This window comes from Bidens hawaiensis, unplaced genomic scaffold (genome assembly GCF_021521415.1).
Source record: "Bidens hawaiensis isolate Kalapana, Puna unplaced genomic scaffold, B.hawaiensis_p1.1 tig00007984_1, whole genome shotgun sequence".
Lineage (NCBI taxonomy): Eukaryota > Viridiplantae > Streptophyta > Magnoliopsida > Asterales > Asteraceae > Bidens > Bidens hawaiensis.
Window position 1 is genome coordinate 189,751 of NW_027491558.1, and position 17,618 is coordinate 207,368.

Sequence of the window (17,618 nt, forward strand, 5' to 3'; positions counted from 1 at the left end):
ACGCCACCCCGTGGCCCGTTCGTAATTTTGGTCGTATTGCCAAAGGGGATAGTACACGAGCCGGAGGAAAAACTGAGGATGGGTCAAATCATTGAATCGGATCATAAATTCGGTCTAGGATACTGCCATATAATATTTTATGACCATAAGAAAGAATCGGATCAATAATTATGCCCTCACGCCACCCCGTGGCCCGTTCGTAATTTTGGTCGTATAGCCAAAGGGGGTAGTAAACGAGCCGGAGGAAAAACTGAGGATGGGTCGAAACATTGAATCGGATCATAAATTCGGTTTAAGAGATTTCCATACAATATTTTATGACCCTAAGAAATAATCGGATCAATAATTATGCCCTCACGCCACCTCATGGCCCCGTTCGAAATTTTGGTCGTATAGCCAAAGGGTACACGAGCCGGAGGAAAAACTGAGGATGGGTCGACCCATTGAATCAGATCATAAATTTGGTCTAGGATACTGCCATATAATACTTTATGACCCTAAGAAAGAATCGGATCAATAATTATGCCCTCACGCCACCCTGTGGCCCGTTCGAAATTTTGGTCGTATTGCCAAAGGGGGTAGTACACGAGCAGGAGGAAAAACTAAGGATGGGTCGAACCATTGAATCGGATCATAAATTCGGTCTAGGATACTGCCATATAATACTTTATGACCCTAAGAAAGAATCGGATCAATAATTATGCCCTCACGCCACCCCGTGGCCCGTTAGAAATTTTGGTCGTATTGCTAAAGGGGTAGTACACGAGCCGGAGGAAAAACTAAGGATGGGTCGAACCATTGAATCGGATCATAAATTCGGTCTAGGATACTGCCATATAATATTTTATGACCATAAGAAAGTATCGGATCAATAATTATGCCCTCACGCCACCCTGTGGCCCGTTAGAAATTTTTGTCGTATAGCCAAAGGGGGTAGTACACAAGCCGGAGGAAAAACTGATGATGGGTCGAACCATTGAATCGGATCATAAATTCGGTATAGGATACTTCCATATAATACTTTATGACCCTAAGAAAGAATCGGATCAATAATTATACCCTCACGACACCCCGTGGCCCGTTCGAAATTTTGGTCGTATTGCCAAGGGGGGTAGTACACGAGCAGGAGGAAAAACTGGGGATGGGTCGAACCATTGAATCGGATCATAAATTCAGTCTAGGATACTTCCATATAATACTTTATGAAACTAAGAAAGAATCGGATCAATAATTATACCCTCACGCCACCCCGTGGCCCGTTCGAAATTTTGTTCGTATTGCCAAAGGGGGTAGTACACGAGCAGGAGGAAAAACTGAGGATGAATCGAACAAATGAATCGGATAATAAATTTGGTCTAGCAGATTTCCAAACTATATTTTATGAACTTAAGAAATAATCGGATCAATAATTATGCGCTCACGCCACCCCATGGCCCTTTCGAAATTTTGGTCGTATAGCCAAAGGGGGTAGTACTCGAGCCGGAGGAAAAGCTGAGGATGGATCGAACCATTGAATCGGACAATAAATTCGGTCTAGGAGACTGCCATACAATATTTTATGAACCTAAGAAATAATCGGATCAATAATTATGCGCTCACGCCACCCCATGGCCCGTTCGAAATTTTGGTCGTATAGCCAAAGGGTACACGAGCCGGAGGAAAAACTGAGGATGGGTCGAACCATTGAATCGGATCATAAATTCGGTCTAGGATACTTCCATATAATACTTTATGACCCTAAGAAAGAATCGGATCAATAATTATGCTCTCACGCCACCCCGTGGCCCGTTCGAAATTTTGGTCGTATTGCCAAAAGGGGTAGTACACGAGCAGGAGGAAAAACTAAGGATGAATCGATCAAATGAATCGGATAATAAATTTGGTCTAGCTGATTTCCATACTATATTTTATGACCTTAAAAAAAATCGGATCAATAATTATGCGCTCACGCCACCCCATGGCCCGTTCGAAATTTTGGTCGTATAGCCAAAGGGGGTAGTACTCGAGCCGGAGGAAAAACTGAGGATGGATCGAACCACTGAATCGGATAATAAATTCGGTCTAGGAGACTGCCATACAATATTTTATGACCCTAAGAAAGAATCGGATCAATAATTATGCCCTCACGTCAGCCCGTGGCCCGTTAGAAATTTTGGTCGTATAGCCAAAGGGGGTAGTACACGAGCCGGAGGAAAAACTGAGGATGGGTCGAACCATTGAATCGGATCATAAATTCGGTCTAGGATACTTCCATATAATACTTTATGACCCTAAGAAAGAATCAGATAAATAATTATGCCCTCACGACACCCCGTGGCCCGTTCGAAATTTTGGTCGTATTGCCAAAGGGGGTAGTACACGAGCAGGAGGAAAAACTAAGGATGGGTCGAACCATTGAATCGGATCATAAATTCGGTCTAGGATACAGCCATATAATATTTTATGACCATATGAAAGAATCGGATCAATAATTATGCCCTCACGCCACCCCGTGGCCCGTTCGTAATTTTGGTCGTATTGCCAAAGGGGATAGTACACGAGCCGGAGGAAAAACTGAGGATGGGTCAAATCATTGAATCGGATCATAAATTCGGTCTAGGATACTGCCATATAATATTTTATGACCATAAGAAAGAATCGGATCAATAATTATGCCCTCACGCCACCCCGTGGCCCGTTCGTAATTTTGGTCGTATAGCCAAAGGGGGTAGTACTGCCATTGAATCGTGTACTACCCCCTTTATGAAACTAAGAAAGAATCGGATCAATAATTATACCCTCACGCCACCCCGTGGCCCGTTCGAAATTTTGTTCGTATTGCCAAAGGGGGTAGTACACGGGCAGGAGGAAAAACTGAGGATGAATCGAACAAATGAATCGGATAATAAATTTGGTCTAGCAGATTTCCATACTATATTTTATGAACCTAAGAAATAATCGGATCAATAATTATGCGCTCACGCCACCCCATGGCCCGTTCGAAATTTTGGTCGTATAGCCGAAGGGGGTAGTACTCGAGCCGGAGGAAAAGCTGAGGATGGATCGAACCACTGAATCGGACAATAAATTCGGTCTAGGAGACTGCCATACAATATTTTATGAACCTAAGAAATAATCGGATCAATAATTATGCGCCCACGCCACCCCATGGCCCGTTCGAAATTTTGGTCGTATAGCCAAAGGGGGTAGTACTCGAGCCGGAGGAAAAACTGAGGATGGATCGAACCACTGAATCTGATAATAAATTCGGTCTAGGAGACTGCCATACAATATTTTATGACCCTAAGAAAGAATCGGATCAATAACTATGCCCTCACGCCAGCCCGTGGCCCGTTAGAAATTTTGGTCGTATAGCCAAAGGGGGTAGTACACGAGCCGGAGGAAAAACTGAGGATGGGTCGAACCATTGAATCGGATCATAAATTCGGTCTAGGATACTTCCATATAATACTTTATGACCCTAAGAAAAAATCGGATCAATAATTATGCCCTCACGCCACCCCGTGGCCCGTTCGAAATTTTGGTCGTATTGCTAAAGGGGTAGTACACGAGCCGGAGGAAAAACTAAGGATGGGTCGAACCATTGAATCGGATCATAAATTCGGTCTAGGATACTGCCATATAATATTTTATGACCATAAGAAAGTATCGGATCAATAATTATGCCCTCACGCCACCCTGTGGCCCGTTAGAAATTTTTGTCGTATAGCCAAAGGGGGTAGTACACAAGCCGGAGGAAAAACTGATGATGGGTCGAACCATTGAATCGGATCATAAATTCGGTATAGGATACTTCCATATAATACTTTATGACCCTAAGAAAGAATCGGATCAATAATTATACCCTCACGACACCCCGTGGCCCGTTCGAAATTTTGGTCGTATTGCCAAGGGGGGTAGTACACGAGCAGGAGGAAAAACTGGGGATGGGTCGAACCATTGAATCGGATCATAAATTCAGTCTAGGATACTTCCATATAATACTTTATGAAACTAAGAAAGAATCGGATCAATAATTATACCCTCACGCCACCCCGTGGCCCGTTCGAAATTTTGTTCGTATTGCCAAAGGGGGTAGTACACGAGCAGGAGGAAAAACTGAGGATGAATCGAACAAATGAATCGGATAATAAATTTGGTCTAGCAGATTTCCAAACTATATTTTATGAACCTAAGAAATAATCGGATCAATAATTATGCGCTCACGCCACCCCATGGCCCTTTCGAAATTTTGGTCGTATAGCCAAAGGGGGTAGTACTCGAGCCGGAGGAAAAGCTGAGGATGGATCGAACCATTGAATCGGACAATAAATTCGGTCTAGGAGACTGCCATACAATATTTTATGAACCTAAGAAATAATCGGATCAATAATTATGCGCTCACGCCACCCCATGGCCCGTTCGAAATTTTGGTCGTATAGCCAAAGGGTACACGAGCCGGAGGAAAAACTGAGGATGGGTCGAACCATTGAATCGGATCATAAATTCGGTCTAGGATACTTCCATATAATACTTTATGACCCTAAGAAAGAATCGGATCAATAATTATGCTCTCACGCCACCCCGTGGCCCGTTCGAAATTTTGGTCGTATTGCCAAAAGGGGTAGTACACGAGCAGGAGGAAAAACTAAGGATGAATCGATCAAATGAATCGGATAATAAATTTGGTCTAGCTGATTTCCATACTATATTTTATGACCTTAAAAAAAATCGGATCAATAATTATGCGCTCACGCCACCCCATGGCCCGTTCGAAATTTTGGTCGTATAGCCAAAGGGGGTAGTACTCGAGCCGGAGGAAAAACTGAGGATGGATCGAACCACTGAATCGGATAATAAATTCGGTCTAGGAGACTGCCATACAATATTTTATGACCCTAAGAAAGAATCGGATCAATAATTATGCCCTCACGTCAGCCCGTGGCCCGTTAGAAATTTTGGTCGTATAGCCAAAGGGGGTAGTACACGAGCCGGAGGAAAAACTGAGGATGGGTCGAACCATTGAATCGGATCATAAATTCGGTCTAGGATACTTCCATATAATACTTTATGACCCTATGAAAGAATCAGATAAATAATTATGCCCTCACGACACCCCGTGGCCCGTTCGAAATTTTGGTCGTATTGCCAAAGGGGGTAGTACACGAGCAGGAGGAAAAACTAAGGATGGGTCGAACCATTGAATCGGATCATAAATTCGGTCTAGGATACAGCCATATAATATTTTATGACCATATGAAAGAATCGGATCAATAATTATGCCCTCACGCCACCCCGTGGCCCGTTCGTAATTTTGGTCGTATAGCCAAAGAGGGTAGTACCCGAGCCGGAGGAAAAAATGAGGATGGGTCGAACCATTGAATTGGATCATAAATTCGGTCTTGGAGATTTCCATACAATATTTAATGACCCTAAGAAATAATCGGATCAATAATTATGCCCTCACGCCCCCTCATGGCCCGTTCGAAATTTTGGTCGTATAGCCAAAGGGTAAACGAGCCGGAGGAAAAACTGAGAATGGGTCGAACCATTGAATCGGATCATAAATTCGGTCTAGGATACTGCCATATAATATTTTATGACCATATGAAAGAATCGGATCAATAATTATGCCTTCACGCCACCCCGTGGCTCGTTCGTAATTTTGGTCGTATAGCCAAAGGGGGTAGTACACGAGCCGGAGGAAAAAATGAGGATGGGTCGAACCATTGAATCGGATCATAAATTCAGTCTAGGAGATTTCCATACAATATTTTATGACCCTAAGAAATAATCGGATCAATAATTATGCCCTCACGCCCCCTCATGGCCCGTTCGAAATTTTGGTCGTATAGCCAAAGGGTAAACGAGCCGGAGGAAAAACTGAGAATGGGTCGAACCATTGAATCGGATCATAAATTCGGTCTAGGATACTGCCATATAATATTTTATGACCATAAGAAAGAATCGGATCAATAATTATGCCCTCACGGCACCGCGTGGCCCGTTCGTAATTTTGGTCGTATAGCCAAAGGGGGTAGTACACGAGCCGGAGGAAAATGTGAGGTTGGGTCGAACCATTGAATCAGATCATAAATTCGGTCTAGGATACTGCCATATAATACTTTATGACCCTAAGAAAGAATCGGATCTATAATTATGCCCTCACGCCACCCTGTGGCCCGTTAGAAATTTTGGTCGTATAGCCAAAGGGGGTAGTACACGAGCCGGAGGAAAAACTGAGGATGGGTCGAACCATTGAATTGGATCATAAATTCGGTCTAGGATACTTCCATTTAATAATTTATGACCCTAAGAAAGAATCGGATCAATAATTATGCCCTCACGACACCCCGTGGCCCGTTCGAAATTTTGGTCGTATTACCAAAGGGGGTAGGTAGTACACGAGCCGGAGGAAAAACTGAGGATGGGTCGACCCATTGAATCAGATCATAAATTCGGTCTAGGATACTGCCATATAATACTTTATGACCCTAAGAAAGAATCGGATCAATAATTATGCCTTCACGCCACCCTGTGGCCCGTTCGAAATTTTGGTCGTATTGCCAAAGAGGGTAGTACACGAGCAGGAGGAAAAACTAAGGATGGGTCGAACCATTGAATCGGATCATAAATTCGGTCTAGGATACTGCCATATAATACTTTATGACCCTAAGAAAGAATCGGATCAATAATTATGCCCTCACGCCACCCCGTGGCCCGTTCGAAATTTTGGTCGTATTGCTAAAGGGGTAGTACACGAGCCGGAGGAAAAACTAAGGATGGGTCGAACCATTGAATCGGATCATAAATTCGGTCTAGAAAACTGCCGTATAATATTTTTTGACCATAAGAAAGTATCGGATCAATAATTATGCTCTCACGCCATCCCGTGGCCCGTTCGTAATTTTGGTCGTATAGCCAAAAGGGGTAGTACACGAGCCGGAGGAAAAAATGAGGATGGGTCGAACCATTGAATCGGATCATAAATTCGGTCTAGGAGATTTCCATACAATATTTTATGACCCTAAGAAATAATCGGATCAATAATTATGCCCTCACGCCCCCTCATGGCCCGTTCGAAATTTTGGTCGTATAGCCAAAGGGTACACGAGCCGGAGGAAAATGTGAGGTTGGGTCGAACCATTGAATCGGATCATAAATTCGGTCTAGGATACTGCCATATAATATTTTATGACCCTAAGAAAGAATCGGATCAATAATTATGCCCTCACGCCACCCTGTGGCCCGTTTGAAATTTTTGTCGTATAGCCAAAGGGGGTAGTACACGAGCCGGAGGAAAAACTGAGGATGGGTCGAACCATTGAATCGGATCATAAATTCGGTATAGGATACTTCTATATAATACTTTACGACCCTAAGAAAGAATCGGATCACTAATTATACCCTCACGACACCCTGTGGCCCGTTTGAAATTTTGGTCGTATTGCCAAGGGGGGTAGTACACTAGCAGGAGGAAAAACTGGGGATGGGTCGAACCATTGAATCGGATCATAAATTCAGTCTAGGATACTTCCATATAATACTTTATGAAACTAAGAAAGAATCGGATCAATAATTATACCCTCACGCCACCCCGTGGCCCGTTCGAAATTTTGTTCGTATTGCCAAAGGGGGTAGTACACGGGCAGGAGGAAAAACTGAGGATGAATCGAACAAATGAATCGGATAATAAATTTGGTCTAGCAGATTTCCATACTATATTTTATGAACCTAAGAAATAATCGGATCAATAATTATGCGCTCACGCCACCCCATGGCCCGTTCGAAATTTTGGTCGTATAGCCGAAGGGGGTAGTACTCGAGCCGGAGGAAAAGCTGAGGATGGATCGAACCACTGAATCGGACAATAAATTCGGTCTAGGAGACTGCCATACAATATTTTATGAACCTAAGAAATAATCGGATCAATAATTATGCGCCCACGCCACCCCATGGCCCGTTCGAAATTTTGGTCGTATAGCCAAAGGGGGTAGTACTCGAGCCGGAGGAAAAACTGAGGATGGATCGAACCACTGAATCTGATAATAAATTCGGTCTAGGAGACTGCCATACAATATTTTATGACCCTAAGAAAGAATCGGATCAATAACTATGCCCTCACGCCAGCCCGTGGCCCGTTAGAAATTTTGGTCGTATAGCCAAAGGGGGTAGTACACGAGCCGGAGGAAAAACTGAGGATGGGTCGAACCATTGAATCGGATCATAAATTCGGTCTAGGATACTTCCATATAATACTTTATGACCCTAAGAAAGAATCGGATCAATAATTATGCCCTCACGACACCCCGTGGCCCGTTCGAAATTTTGGTCGTATTGCCAAAGGGGGTAGTACACGAGCAGGAGGAAAAAATGAGGATGGGTCGAACCATTGAATCGGATCATAAATTCGGTCTTGGAGATTTCCATACAATATTTTATGACCCTAAGAAATAATCGGATCAATAATTATGCCCTCACGCCCCCTCATGGCCCGTTCGAAATTTTGGTCGTATAGCCAAACGTTAAACGAGCCGGAGGAAAAACTGAGAACGGGTCGAACCATTGAATCGGATCATAAATTCGGTCTAGGATACTGCCATATAATATTTTATGACCATAAGAAAGAATCGGATCAATAATTATGCCCTCACGGCACCCCGTGGCCCGTTCGTAATTTTGGACGTATAGCCAAAGGGGGTAGTACACGAGCAGGAGGAAAATGTGAGGTTGGGTCGAACCATTGAATCGGATCATAAATTCGGTCTAGGATACTGCCATATAATACTTTATGACCCTAAGAAAGAATCGGATCAATAATTATGCCCTCACGCCACCCTGTGGCCCGTTAGAAATTTTGGCCGTATAGCCAAAGGGGGTAGTACACGAGCTGGAGGAAAAACTGAGGATGGGTCGAACCATTGAATCGGATCATAAATTCGGTCTAGGATACAGCCATATAATACTTTATGACCCTAAGAAATAATCGGATCAATAATTATGCCCTCACGACACCCCGTGGCCCGTTCGAAATTTTGGTCGTATTGCCAAAGGGGGTAGTACACGAGCCGGAGGAAAAACTGAGGATGGGTCGAACCATTGAATCGGATCATAAATTCAGTCTAGGATACTTCCATATAATACTTTATGAACCTAAGAAAGAATCGGATCAATAATTATGCCCTCACGCCACCCCGTGGCCCGTTTGAAATTTTGTTCGTATTGCCAAAGGGGGTAGTACACGAGCAGGAGGAAAAACTGAGGATGAATCGAAAAAATGAATCGGATAATAAATTTGGTCTAGCAGATTTCTATACTATATTTTATGACCCTAAGAAATAATCGGATCAATAATTATGCTCTCACGCCACCCCGTGGCCCGTTCGTAATTTTGGTCGTATAGCCAAAGGGGGTAGTACTCGAGCCGGAGGAAAAGCTGAGGATGGATCGAACCACTGAATCGAACAATAAATTCGGTCTAGGAGACTGCCATACAATATTTTATGACCCTAAGAAATAATCGGATCAATAATTATGCCCTCATGCCACCCCATGGCCCGTTCGAAATTTTGGTCGTATATCCAAAGGGTACACAAGCCGGAGGAAAAATAGAGGATGGGTCGAACCATTGAATCGGATCATAAATTCGGTCTAGGATACTGCCATATAATATTTTATGACCATAAGAAAGAATCGGATCAATAATTATGCCGTCACGCCACCCCGTGGCCCGTTCGTAATTTTGATCGTATAGCCAAAGGGGGTAGTACACGAGCCGGAGGAAAATGTGAGGTTGGGTCGAACCATTGAATCGGATCATAAATTCGGTCTAGGATACTGCCATATAATACTTTATGACCCTAAGAAAGAATCGGATCAATAATTATGCCCTCACGCCACCCTGTGGCCCGTTAGAAATTTTTGTCGTATAGCCAAAGGGGGTAGTACACGAGCCGGAGGAAAAACTGAGGATGGGTCGAACCATTGAATCGGATCATAAATTCGGTATAGGATACTTCCATATAATACTTTATGACCCTAAGAAAGAATCGGATCAATAATTATACCCTCACGACACCCCGTGGCCCGTTCGAAATTTTGGTCGTATTGTCAAGGGGGGTAGTACACGAGCAGGAGGAAAAACTGGGGATGGGTCGAACCATTGAATCGGATCATAAATTCAGTCTAGGATACTTCCATATAATACTTTATGAAACTAAGAAAGAATCGGATCAATAATTATGCCCTCACGCCACCCCGTGGCCCGTTCGAAATTTTGTTCGTATTGCCAAAGGGGGTAGTACACGAGCAGGAGGAAAAACTGAGGATGAATCGAACAAATGAATCGGATAATAAATTTGGTCTAGCAGATTTCCATACTATATTTTATGAACCTAAGAAATAATCGGATCAATAATTATGCGCTCACGCCACCCCATGGCCCGTTCGAAATTTTGGTCGTATAGCCAAAGGGGGTAGTACTCGAGCTGGAGGAAAAGCTGAGGGTGGATCGAACACTGAATCGGACAATAAATTCGGTCTAGGAGACTGCCATACAATATTTTATGAACCTAAGAAATAATCGGATCAATAATTATGCGCTCACGCCACCCCACGGCCCGTTCGAAATTTAGGTCGTATAGCCAAAGGGTACACGAGCCGGAGGAAAAACTGAAGATGGATCGAACCACTTAATCGGATAATAAATTCGGTCTAGGAGACTGCCATACAATATTTTATGACCATAAGAAAGAATCGGATCAATAATTATGCCCTCACGCCACCCCGTGGCCCGTTAGAAATTTTGGTCGTATAGCCAAAGCGGGTAGTACACGAGCCGGAGGAAAAACTGAGGATGGGTCGAACCATTGAATCGGATCATAAATTCGGTCTAGGATACTTCCATATAATACTTTATGACCCTAAGAAAGAATCGGATCAATAATTATGCCCTCACGCCACCCCGTGGCCCGTTCGAAATTTTGGTCGTATTGCCAAAAGGGGTAGTACACGAGCAGGAGGAAAAACTAAGGATGAATCGATCAAATGAATCGGATAATAAATTTGGTCTAGCTGATTTCCATACTATATTTTATGACCTTAAAAAATAATCGGATCAATAATTATGCGCTCACGCCACCCCATGGCCCGTTCGAAATTTTGGTCGTATAGCCAAAGGGGGTAGTACTCGAGCCGGAGGAAAAACTGAGGATGGATCGAACCACTGAATCGGATAATAAATTCGGTCTAGGAGACTGCCATACAATATTTTATGACCCTAAGAAAGAATCGGATCAATAATTATGCCCTCACGCCAGCCCGTGGCCCGTTAGAAATTTTGGTCGTATAACCAAAGGGGGTAGTACACGAGCCGGAGGAAAAACTGAGGATGGGTCGAACCATTGAATCGGATCATAAATTCGGTCTAGGATACTTCCATATAATACTTTATGACCCTAAGAAAGAATCGGATCAATAATTATGCCCTCACGACACCCCGTGGCCCGTTCGAAATTTTGGTCGTATTGCCAAAGGGGGTTGTACACGAGCAGGAGGAAAAACTTAGGATGGGTCGAACCATTGAATCGGATCATAAATTCGGTCTAGGATACTGCCATATAATATTTTATGACCATATGAAAGAATCGGATCAATAATTATGCCCTCACGCCACCCCGTGGCCCGTTCGTAATTTTGGTCGTATAGCCAAAGGGGGTAGTACACGAGCCGGAGGAAAAAATGAGGATAGGTCGAACCATTGAATTGGATCATAAATTCGGTCTTGGAGATTTCCATACAATATTTTATGACCCTAAGAAATAATCGGATCAATAATTATGCCCTCACGCCCCCTCATGGCCCGTTCGAAATTTTGGTCGTATAGCCAAAGGGTAAACGAGCCGGAGGAAAAACTGAGAATGGGTCGAACCATTGAATCGGATAATAAATTGGGTCTAGGATACTGCCATATAATATTTTATGACCATATGAAAGAATCGGATCAATAATTATGCCCTCACGCCACCCCGTGGCCCGTACGTAATTTTGGTCGTATAGCCAAAGGGGGTAGTACACGAGCCGGAGGAAAAAATGAGGATGGGTCGAACCATTGAATCGGATCATAAATTAAGTCTAGGAGATTTCCATACAATATTTTATGACCCTAAGAAATAATCGGATCAATAATTATACCCTCACGCCCCCTCATGGCCCGTTCGAAATTTTGGTCGTATAGACAAAGGGTAAACGAGCCAGTGGAAAAACAGAGAATGGGTCGAACCATTGAATCGGATCATAAATTCGGTCTAGGATACTGACATATAATATTTTATGACCATAAGAAAGAATCGGATCAATAATTATGCCCTCACGGCACCCCGTGGCCCGTTCGTAATTTTCTTCGTATAGCCAAAGGGGGTAGTACACGAGCCGGAGGAAAATGTGAGGTTGGGTCGAACCATTGAATCGGATCATAAATTCGGTCTAGGATACTGCCATATAATACTTTATGACCCTAAGAAAGAATCGGATCAATAATTATGCCATCACGCCACCCTGTGGCCCGTTAGAAATTTTGGTCGTATAGCCAAAGGGGGTAGTACACGAGCCGGAGGAAAAACTGAGGATGGGTCGAACCATTGAATCAGATCATAAATTCGGTCTAGGATACAGCCATATAATACTTTATGACCCTAAGAAAGAATCGGATCAATAATTATGCCCTCACGACACACCGTGGCCCGTTCGAAATTTTGGTCGTATTGCCAAAGGGGGTAGTACACGAGCCGGAGGAAAAACTGAGGATGGGTCGAACCATTGAATCGGATCATAAATTCAGTCTAGGATACTTCCATATAATACTTTATGAACCTAAGAAAGAATCGGATCAATAATTATGCCCTCACGCCACCCCGTGGCCCGTTCGAAATTTTGTTCGTATTGCCAAAGGGGGTAGTACACGAGCAGGAGGAAAAACTGAGGATGAATCGAAAAAATGAATCGGATAATAAATTTGGTCTAGCAGATTTCCATACTATATTTTATGACCCTAAGAAATAATCGGATCAATAATTATGCGCTCACGCCACCCCATGGCCCGTTCGAAATTTTGGTTGTATAGCCAAAGGGGGTAGTACTCGAGCCGGAGGAAAAGCTGAGGATGGATTGAACCACTGAATCGAATAATAAATTCGGTCTAGGAGACTGCCATACAATATTTTATGACCCTAAGAAATAATCGGATCAATAATTATGCCCTCATGCCACCCCATGGCCCGTTCGAAATTTTGGTCGTATATCCAAAGGGTACACGAGCCGGAGGAAAAACTGAGGATGGGTCGAACCATTGAATCGGATCATAAATTCGGTCTAGGATACTGCCATATAATATTTTATGACCATAAGAAAGAATCGGATCAATAATTATGCCCTCACACCACCCCGCGGACCGTTCGTAATTTTGGTCATATTGCCAAAGGGGGTAGTACACGAGCCGGAGGAAAAACTGAGGATGAGTCGAACCATTGAATCGGATCATAAATTCGTTCTAGGATACTTCCATATAATACTTTATGACCCTAAAAAAGAATCGGATCAATAATTATGCCCTCACGCCACCCGTGGCCCGTTCGAAATTTTGGTCGTATTGCCAATGAGGGTAGTACACGAGCAGGAGGAAAAACTAAGGATGAATCGATCAAATGAATCGGATAATAAATTTGGTCTAGCAGATTTCCATACTATATTTTATGACCTTAAAAAATAATCGGATCAATAATTATGCGCTCACGCCACCCCAAGGCCCGTTCGAAATTTTGGTCGTATAGCCAAAGGGGGTAGTACTCGAGCCGGAGGAAAAACTGAGGAAGGATCGAATCACTGAATCGGATAATAAATTCGGTCTAAGAGACTGCCATACAATATTTTATGACCCTAAGAAAGAATCGGATCAATAATTATGCCCTCACGCCACCCCGTGGCCCGTTAGAAATTTTGGTCGTATGGCCAAAGGGGGTAGTACACGAGCCGGAGGAAAAACTGAGGATGGGTCGAACCATTGAATCGGATCATAAATTCGTTCTAGGATACTTCCATATAATACTTTATGACCCTAAAAAAGAATCGGATCAATAATTATGCCCTCACGCCACCCGTGGCCCGTTCGAAATTTTGGTCGTATTGCCAAAGGGGGTAGTACACGAGCAGGAGGAAAAACTGAGGATGAATCGAAAAAATGAATCGGATAATAAATTTGGTCTAGCAGATTTCCATACTATATTTTATGACCCTAAGAAATAATCGGATCAATAATTATGCTCTCACGCCACCCCGTGGCCCGTTCGTAATTTTGGTCGTATAGCCAAAGGGGGTAGTACACGAGCTGGAGGAAAAACTGAGGATGGGTCGAACCATTGAATCTGATCATAAATTCGGTCTAGGATACTTCCATATAATATTTTATGACCATAAGAAAGTATCGGATCAATAATTATGCCCTCACGCCACCCCGTGGCGCGTTAGAAATTTTTGTCGTATAGCCAAAGGGGGTAGTACACGAGCCGGAGTAAAAACTGAGGATGGGTCGAACCATTGAATCGGATCATAAATTCGGTTTAGGATATTTCCATATAATACTTTATGACCTTAAGAAAGAATCGGATCAATAATTATGCCCTCGCGCCACCCCGTGGCCCGTTCGTAATTTTGATCGTATAGCCAAAGGGGGTAGTACACGAGCCGGAGGAAAATGTGAGGTTGGGTCGAACCATTGAATCGGATCATAAATTCGGTCTAGGATACTGCCATATAATACTTTATGACCCTAAGAAAGAATCGGATCAATAATTATGCCCTCACGCCACCCTGTGGCCCGTTAGAAATTTTTGTCGTATAGCCAAAGGGGGTAGTACACGAGCCGGAGGAAAAACTGAAGATGGGTCGAACCATTGAATCGGATCATAAATTCGGTATAGGATACTTCCATATAATACTTTATGACCCTAAGAAAGAATCGGATCAATAATTATACCCTCACGACACCCCGTGGCCCGTTCGAAATTTTGGTCGTATTGCCAAGGGGGGTAGTACACGAGCAGGAGGAAAAACTGGGGATGGGTCGAACCATTGAATCGGATCATAAATTCAGTCTAGGATACTTCCATATAATACTTTATGAAACTAAGAAAGAATCGGATCAATAATTATGCCCTCACGCCACCCCGTGGCCCGTTCGAAATTTTGTTCGTATTGCCAAAGGGGGTAGTACACGAGCAGGAGGAAAAACTGAGGATGAATCGAACAAATGAATCGGATAATAAATTTGGTCTAGCAGATTTCCATACTATATTTATGAACCTAAGAAATAATCGGATCAATAATTATGCGCTCACGCCACCCCATGGCCCGTTCGAAATTTTGGTCGTATAGCCAAAGGGGGTAGTACTCGAGCCGGAGGAAAAGCTGAGGGTGGATCGAACCACTGAATCGGACAATAAATTCGGTCTAGGAGACTGCCATACAATATTTTATGAACCTAAGAAATAATCGGATCAAAAATTATGCGCTCACGCCACCCCATGGCCCGTTCGAAATTTTGGTCGTATAGCCAAAGGGTACACGAGCCGGAGGAAAAACTGAGGATGGATCGAACCACTGAATCGGATAATAAATTCGGTCTAGGAGACTGCCATACAATATTTTATGACCATAAGAAAGAATCGGATCAATAATTATGCCCTCACGCCAGCTCGTGGCCCGTTAGAAATTTTGGTCGTATAGCCAAAGGGGGTAGTACACGAGCCGGAGGAAAAACTGAGGATGGGTCGAACCATTGAATCGGATCATAAATTCGGTCTAGGATACTTCCATATAATACTTTATGACCCTAAGAAAGAATCGGATCAATAATTATGCCCTCACGACACCCCGTTGCCCGTTCGAAATTTTGGTCGTATTGCCAAAGGGGGTAGTACACGAGCAGGAGGAAAAACTTAGGATGGGTCGAACCATTGAATCGGATCATAAATTCGGTCTAGGATACTGCCATATAATATTTTATGACCATATGAAAGAATCGGATCAATAATTATGCCCTCACGCCACCCCGTGGCCCGTTCGTAATTTTGTTCGTATAGCCAAAGGGGGTAGTAACGAGCCGGAGGAAAAAATGAGGATAGGTCGAACCATTGAATTGGATCATAAATTCGGTCTTGGAGAGATTTCCATACAATATTTTATGACCCTAAGAAATAATCGGATCAATAATTATGCCCTCACGCCCCCTCATGGCCCGTTCGAAATTTTGGTCGTATAGCCAAAGGGTAAACGAGCCGGAGGAAAAACTGAGAATGGGTCGAACCATTGAATCGGATAATAAATTCGGTCTAGGATACTGCCATATAATATTTTATGACCATATGAAAGAATCGGATCAATAATTATGCCCTCACGCCACCCCGTGGCCCGTTCGTAATTTTGGTCGTATAGCCAAAGGGGGTAGTACACGAGCCGGAGGAAAAAATGAGGATGGGTCGAACCATTGAATCGGATCATAAATTCGGTCTAGGAGATTTCCATACAATATTTTATGACCCTAAGAAATAATCGGATCAATAATTATGCCCTCACGCCCCCTCATGGCCCGTTCGAAATTTTGGTCGTATAGCCAAAGGGTAAACGAGCCGGAGGAAAAACTGAGAATGGGTCGAACCATTGAATCGGATCATAAATTCGGTCTAGGATACTGCCATATAATATTTTATGACCATAAGAAAGAATCGGATCAATAATTATGCCCTCACGGCACCCCGTGGCCCGTTCGTAATTTGGGTCGTATAGCCAAAGGGGGTAGTACACGAGCCGGAGGAAAATGTGAGGTTGGGTCGAACCATTGAATCGGATCATAAATTCGGTCTAGGATACTGCCATATAATACTTTATGACCCTAAGAAAGAATCGGATCAATAATTATGCCCTCACGCCACCTTGTGGCCCGTTAGAAATTTTGGTCGTATAGCCAAAGGGGGTAGTACACGAGCCGGAGGAAAAACTGAGGATGGGTCGAACCATTGAATCGGATCATAAATTCGGTCTAGGATACAGCCATATAATACTTTATGACCCTAAGAAAAAATCGGATCAATAATTATGCCCTCACGACACCCCGTGGCCCGTTCGAAATTTTGGTCGTATTGCCAAAGGGGGTAGTACACGAGCCGGAGGAAAAACTGAGGATGGGTCGAACCATTGAATCGGATCATAAATTCAGTCTAGGATACTTCCATATAATACTTTATGAACCTAAGAAAGAATCGGATCAATAATTATGCCCTCACGCCACCCCTTGGCCCGTTCGAAATTTTGTTCGTATTGCCAAAGGGGGTAGTACACGAGCAGGAGGAAAAACTGAGGATGAATCGAAAAAATGAATCGGATAATAAGTTTGGTCTAGCAGATTTCCATACTATATTTTATGACCCTAAGAAATAATCGGATCAATAATTATGCGCTCACGCCACCCCATGGCCCGTTCGAAATTTTGGTTGTATAGCCAAAGGGGGTAGTACTCGAGCCGGAGGAAAAGCTGAGGATGGATTGAACCACTGAATCGAATAATAAATTCGGTCTAGGAGACTGCCATA